Raw genomic sequence first — 7,581 nt, forward strand, 5'->3', positions numbered from 1 at the left:
GAACTTTCCTTTTTTTTTTTTTTTTTTTTTTTTTTTGGTACCAGGGATGGAACTTGGGTCCTCGCGCTTGTAAGGCAGGCAGCGGAACCACTGAGCTAAATCCCTGGCTAATCTTTCCTCTTAATAACTTATAGTAAGTATATTGTTCCCGTTTGCATCCTTTATTTGGAAAAAATATTCAATGAATATCCCATGCAGTCTAAGTGAAGAAGATAATTACGACAATCCCTCCCTGATTGTTGTGTGGTAGGGAATTAACTGACTCAGGCATGACAAATGAGAGTTCTTTAAGTCCCTAGTTAAATAGGCTTCTTAAGACCAATCAACATCTTACCTGAGTTTTAATATATGAAAAACACTGGGAGAAACTCTTGCTTCCTTCAGGACTGAGAGTTAAGGCATTGTTGTGGCTTGTATCCTCCCTAAAGCCTCATGTGCCCATAGGCAGGATTTAGGAAGTGCCTGGATCATAGGTGTGGGATACTTGATCTTGGGTGTGTGATCTGGAGTAATTTACTGATAGGTTTAGAGTTGGGTGTGATATTGGGAGGTGAAGCCCGGTGGCACGAGGTGTGTCACTGTGAGTGTGGCCTAGAACAGTATTTATTCCTTCTCCTCCCTTCATCCTGCCATGCTTCCTGCCTGCCATGCCACAGACTGTTTGTTTCTCCTCTGCCTTAAATTCAGCCAACCATGGACTAAAAGCTCTACAAACTGTGAGCTAAATTAGACATCATAAGCTGAAGTTGCTTGCAGGCATCATACTAAATCAAAGAAGAAAGCTGTCTACAATAGGAAAAGTTTAGCCAAAGCACATAGAGATTTAAAAGGAGAGACAAACAGAAACAGAGTGTTGATATGTCTTGGCCCCTGAATTCAGCCATGCCTAAAGCTACTTCACCTGTACTACATTTGGCTTCACTATAAGGTGACACGTATTTTGCCCCAAAATTATTCCACTGTGAAAAATTTTTCAATAAAAATCACAAGGCTTATGGGGAAAAATCTTCATCAGTGAAATACACTAAACACAAAAAGATATCAACCTACTAAAGTGGTAGCACAGTTTCACACATGCTAAATGGTTAGAAAATAAATAAGTAATATAATTAATGTGACACTTTTATTTTGGAAAAGACCTAAAGTTTACTTATGGAAGTGGATATAAGAAGGGTTGCAGTTTGTGAGTTATTATGAAGTGGTATAAAGAGGGTTATCTTAAATCAGACTGAAAGTTGTAAATAATTCTTCTTTTGGACAGGTGGGACTTAAAATGCACAATGAACTGAGATAGCCGATAAATATATGAGGTATGTATGTTTGCATTTTGTATACTGCTATATGGTTTGATTCAGTTGAGTGTAGTTTTCTGCTTTCATCTAGTGGTTCTGGCTGATGAAATTGTGCATAATCAGACTTTATGCTCAAATTATTCTCTAATAATCACAATGGACCAAATGTAAAAGAAGTCTGTATTTGATTATGCAACAGATCCCTTTCTTCTTAAGATAAATCCAGTTAGCTTTCTTCCAGAGTCTTGGACAACAGTACATGACTACATATATTCCATGATTCAATAATAACATATTTTAAATGACAGGCTGGCTTCTCTGTATCTCTTAATACATTTCTATACTGTCTACTTTTCAGGTCTTGTGTGCTCAGGAATTAAAAACTCATTTTAATATTCACATTACTGACCATCATTTGGAAAGTAGACTGGTTGAAAAAGATAAAGATTCCAAAACCAAAAAGACACAGTTTTTGAGTACAGTACAGTATTTACTAATATAATCTATAACACAACTGACCTTTGATTTGGGGAAGGTTGAAACAGTGTCTCAGTATGTAGTATAGACTGGCCTCAAAAATTCATTCTCCTGCCTCAACCTCCTCAGTTCTGGGATTACAGACATGCACCACCAAGCTCAGATCTGACCTTTGAAACAGATAATTGAGGGTTAATGATTTCACAGGTAATTTTGGCCCTGACAAATTTGACAGTTTCAGAATAATTTTTTTCACAGTTTCTGATCCTTCAATATCCACACAAACACTTGCAGAAATTCTAACATTAAATCTTTTCACGGTATTTTGTCTTAAATCATCTAACCCTGAACATAAATTTCTTTTTTTGAATTATCACTTTTGCTCTTGTTTGTAACAAATGGCTACATGTAATATATGTACTTAGATGACTGATGTTCTGAGTGATAGCCCTAGGGTTTGGAAAAAACTAGCCCCAAAGATACAGACAGTTTGTACTGTTCTTGCCAAGATCAGAGAACAATCACCCGCAGACAAGTTGTTCTGTATATTATCTGTAACTACCTCTGCAGAATAGTTTTTGCTACATAGATAAGAAAATTGGCCACACATAAAATTTTTCCTTAAACCCACCTTAGCCTTAGACTTGTATAGTTTTTATAGTCATTGGGCATGAGACAAGTGAGGAAAGGTTTTAACATTATTTTTGTCTATATAAACGATTTTGTAGAATCATATAATCCTGTTGAGAAATTAATTGAAATAACCATCTAATTTGAGGAAATTTTCAGTTCTGGGACACCCTAGAAAGTATCTCATGGACCAAGGATTAGCAAAAATGTTCCGTAACGAGCCTGATAGTAAATATTTTATGCTTTGCAGGCCATATAGTCTATTCCAGCAACTCAACTTTGCTGTGAAAACAGTCTATATACAGCATACTAACAAATAGGCCTGGTTGTGTTCCAATAACATATTATTTACAAAAACAGCATGGGCCATAATTTGCTGTCTTCTGCTCTACAGCAATAGTTCTCCTTTTCTGTTGTCATTTGTTTTATAGAAACTTAGGCTGCCACTGGACACTTAGGGAAGACCAAGCTTGCCAGGGATCTGAACTCTAGTACCACCACTTCACATAGAGACTCTTTATTTTTATGATATGTGAGCTTTTACACAAAACTAGGTTTAAATAAAGGGCTTCATTTCTAATATGAAGAAAAACTTCAAAACCACTGCCTGGACTTCATGTAAAACCTGATGCTTTACAACTCAAGAACAGATGTTCCAGGCAAAATAAACACCTTTTGATATCTCTAAAAATGATGAGGAACAGTAAGCATATATGCTTCGGTATTACTGGCAATTAATTTTTTCATGTAACTGATAAAATAGATTATACAATTCCAATAACTTTAAAGATGTTATTAGCTTATCGTTTCTATTCCACTTTGGCGTTTTATTTGTTTACTTGCTGTTTTGTAGTAGTGTGAATAACCCAAGGCCTCATACTGAGCTATATTCCAGTCATTCTTATTATCTTATTTTGAGACAGGGTGTCTTAGTTATTTTTCTCGTTGCTGAGATAAAATACCTGACACCCAAAGTTAAAGGGGAAAAGGTTTATTTAGCTCACAGTTCAGTCCATAACTGACTGACTCCAAGGCAAGGTGGGTGGCAGAAAGGCATCACAGATGAGAAACAACATGAGCACAAGGTAGCAAAAGCAACAAGGGACCTTAACAGCATCTTTCTGTCTCCTTTATCTTATTCAGACTACTAGCACTCATGCCCTTAATCCTAGTGTCTTCAGGCCTAGCCCCACCAAGAATCAATAACACTCTCCAGATTCAGCCAGCTCTGAAAAAGCTGGACTCAAACTAGTGGTCCTCCTGCCTCCTGAGTAGGTGAGATTACAGGCATACTCCACTGTGTCTGCCTCATTTTCACTTTTTATGATACTTAATTTACCTTAAAAGGTCCAAGAGAAGTGGTAATGTATATTGAAACAAAGCTTCAAAGTAGGATTCTATATACATATTTCTTCCACTGCTAGACAGTGAGCTCTTGGAAGACAGGAACTAAGTTGTCTTTTTCACCTTTGAATTGTCCTCAGCACCTATAATAGTGCATGACATCAAATACAGTAGTACATATTCATGGAACTGAAAGAGTAGTTTCTGTATATGGCACTTTTAAAAAACAGTTTTTTGGCTTAACATGCAAAGGGGTTAATATCTATACACAAAACTAATTTTAATATATCTTTTAGGTTCCCTTTTCTTTTGCTTTTTTATTAATTTTATCGGAACATTTAAGGTATACAATATAATGACATTCATCATCGGAAATTCTCATCTTCACAAAATCCATCTTGGTTCTTATTTTTTCCCCATACCCCTGCCCTCCCTTCAACCTTTTATTTTTCTTAGGATAGAATGTCCTTATGTTGTCCAGGATGGCCTTGAACTCTAGATCGTCCTGTCTCAGCCTCACAAATAGCAGTAATTACAGGCATATACCACTATGTTCAGCTCAGAAAACTACTTTTGCACCTGTAATCCCCAAACTCTAGGAGGCTGATGTAGGAAGATCATAAATTCAAGCCTGGGCAACTTATTGACTTATCAAGACCTTATCTCAAAATAAAAAATAAAAAAGGGCTGGGGATACAGCTCAGTGCAAAGGCCCTGGGTTCATTGCTAGTACTACCAAAAACAAAACAACTTTTAAGGAAAATATAAATGCATCATTAAATAATCCCAAAGAAAATAAATTCAGGTAGTTATATATTTTCAGGTAATATTGTATCACACAAATATAAAATATATCTATATTTTCAACAATTCATAAAAAAAGTCTCTCTTCCCTAGTGAGCAAGAAAATCACTCTGTGGTCTGGGGATTTAGCTAAGTGGTTCCACCGCCTGTCTCGCAAGCTCAAGGACCCAAGTTCAAACCCTGGTACTCTCCCCAAAAAAGAAAATCACTCTGTGATGCTTTTTTTTTTTTTCATACAGAATCTTGCTATGTAGACCAGGCTAGCCTCAAACCCTCAGCAGTGATCCACCTGCCTCAGCCTTCCAAATGCTGGATGGGATCACAGGTATGCACCACCATGCCCTTCTCTGAGACACATTTTTTTAAGGTAGGAAATTAATTAACATGTTTTTATTAACTTATTTTGAGAGACAAATCATCATTGCATACATTTTAAGGGCATGATATGATGTGTTAATCTATGTATTCATTATAGAAAGATATGCTCAAGCTAATTAACATACTATCACCTCACAACTTACCATTTTTTGTAAAGATGTTAAAAAAATCTATTCTTTTAACATTCTTAAAACATATAAAACCTAACCTCACAACTACTAGCTTTTGATAACAGTTATATTCTCACAAAAATCCATAAATCCCTATTGCGCTACTTTTGAAATCCAAAAAGCTCTAAAACCAAGGGGTTTTTGTTTTGTTTTGTTTTGGTTTTGAGGCAGGGTCTTGCTATGTAGCCCAGGCTGGTCTCAAATTCATGAATCTCCTGCTTCACTCTGCCAAGAGCTGGGATTACAAGTGTGCACCATCATAACAGGCTAAGTTACGGTTTTTGAAGGAAGTAGACAAGTTGATCTATGAACACGTTTGATTATACAGTGTTTTCCTTAATCCCTTGGGGATGCTGGAGAATATACAGTATATGGCATTTGAATTAATGTGAATCCAACAGACCACATCAGACCTTATCCAGGTTCCTTGAGAACACTACAGTCCCATTCTAGACTCTTTGAGGCTATCCCTATGGCCTCAGTCCAGTCTTTCCTGAGGCAATCTTCAGTATACCATAGTTGAGGCTGCACAAACAGCTCCACCTGCCTAGTAGGAAATCGGTGAGAGAAATATATATGCCTCATGGTCATACTCAAAGTGAATGGTATCGCTTTGATGGTCAATGACCCATTAAGAAAGCCTATGGCAGGGAAGGGGATATAAAAAAGAATTTAAATATGGTATTTGCCTGTACCAGCTTCCCACAATGAATGTAATCATTATGCACTGAAAACATGTACAATACAAATAAAAACTAAAAGTACCTATTTTCTTTTTTTACTCAGCATGAAACCTCTGTACATATTTTTTAAAATTTTTATTGAGCTTTATTTTTTATTAGTACATATCTGTCATACATATCGATCACATTCATCACAGGGAATTTGTACCTGTACATAATATATCTGAATTCTCTATTTTTCCCATTTTCCTCCCTTCAATCCTTCTTCCCCTCCCCATTTACAAAAGCTTTGTTTCCATTTTTCTATTTCCATTCTTTTCCTTCCTTCTCTCTCCCTCCTTTCTTGTTCCTCTTCCCATTTGAATATGTTTTTTCTACTTCCCAATTTCTATCCTCCATTATGTTTCTTATTTACCCTTTGGGTTTCTCATATAAGAGAAACAATACAATATTTAAACTTGTTTGCCCGATTCATTTTACTTAAGATTATGCTCTTGAAGTGCATCCATTTTCCTACAAATGACTCAAGTTTATCCTTCTTTATGGCACAGGAGTAATCCATTGTACACAAATACATTTTATTTGTCCCTTTATCTATTGATGCAAGATTCAACTATTACAAATTGTGTTGTTATAAACATGGGCATGCATATATCACTGTTGTATGACGCTTTTAACTCTTTTGGAGATACCTGAAAGGGAAACAGCTGAGTCAAATGGAACCTCTAGTTTTAGTTTTTTGAGGAATCTCCATACTGATTTCCACAGTCATTATACCAGTTTACACTGCCACCAGCAAAGGAAAACGGTTCCTTTTTCCCCACAGCCTTGCCAGTACTTATTATTGGTTGATTTCTTTTCTTTTTTTTTTAATCGTTTGCTTTCTTGATGGTAGCCATTCCCCTCGTCCATGGAATCTCAGGGTCGTTTTAATTTGTATTTCTCAAATGACCAGTGATGTTGAGCATTTTTTCATGTCTTTACTTGCTGTTAAACAAATATATGAAAAAATGCTCAACATCACTGGTCATCTGAGAAATGCCTATTTTCATCACTGGACAGTGGGCAGTCGAAAATCAGAAGTAAGTTACTGTCTTAGCATCACATCAATTATCTGTTCAACATATACTTAACATTTGGCTGACGAACATCTTGGGCAGTATGTAAAAATTTCTCTCACCTTAAGTGTGGGCAGAGATAGGTTAAGTGCGGAAAAAAGGGTAAGTGTGGAAAAACCGGACACCTTATACTAGCTCAGGTCCATCAGTAAATCCATCATTACTTATGGAATTGGCACACACCCCGTTTATTTCTCACGGACCCCACCCTCTGATTTTCAGAACCATAGCTAGGGATCTCAATCAGAGATCTTAAGAATAGGGCAGGTTATTCCTGTAATGCTAGAGGGGTAGATCTCCGATGCAACTATGGTGAGTTATTCCAGGCTCGGATAAAACAAATAAATACAAACCAAAAATGCCCACACTAACGTTTCCGGACAGCATTTCTTTATAAGAAAAAAAAAAAACAAAAAAAACAGATTCTGCTATCATCCCTCTCAAAAGGCCTCTCTTTCTAACTGTAGAGTTAAAAGAGTTAGTAGGGAAAACACTTACTCGGACCCCATCTACATCTGGTGCGCTCGGTCGGTTATCAAAGCTGCTCTATGTTGGGACCAGACTCTCAGGAGGCTCACCCCCTCTCTCTCCGTTACTTCCGGGCCCCGCCAAAGGCTCTCAGCACGCTTGCGCCGTTTTGATAGGCTCCTGGAGCATAAGTGATCGGAGTTCTGCCTCTCTTGGA

At 37.0% G+C, this 7,581-nt stretch overlaps 1 long non-coding RNA gene across 2 annotated transcripts in view; it reads right to left on the reverse strand.

The window, feature by feature from the left end:
- LOC104861278 overlaps nt 1-7,581 on the reverse strand; it is a 53,658-nt gene that overhangs the window by 45,587 nt on the left and 490 nt on the right. The window contains exons 2-3 of one of the 2 annotated variants that reach the window (XR_004515817.1): nt 7,395-7,544; nt 1,812-1,939 (exon numbers count right to left, since the gene is read on the reverse strand). This is a non-coding gene — a long non-coding RNA (uncharacterized LOC104861278). The remainder of the gene's footprint in view (nt 1-1,811; nt 1,940-7,394; nt 7,545-7,581) is intronic. The other variant, XR_004515818.1, reaches the window with a different exon arrangement.

The sequence above is a fragment of the Fukomys damarensis genome, unplaced genomic scaffold (assembly GCF_012274545.1).
Source record: "Fukomys damarensis isolate Sample0158 unplaced genomic scaffold, DMR_v1.0_HiC HiC_scaffold_39, whole genome shotgun sequence".
In the NCBI taxonomy this organism is placed as follows: Eukaryota; Metazoa; Chordata; class Mammalia; order Rodentia; family Bathyergidae; genus Fukomys; species Fukomys damarensis.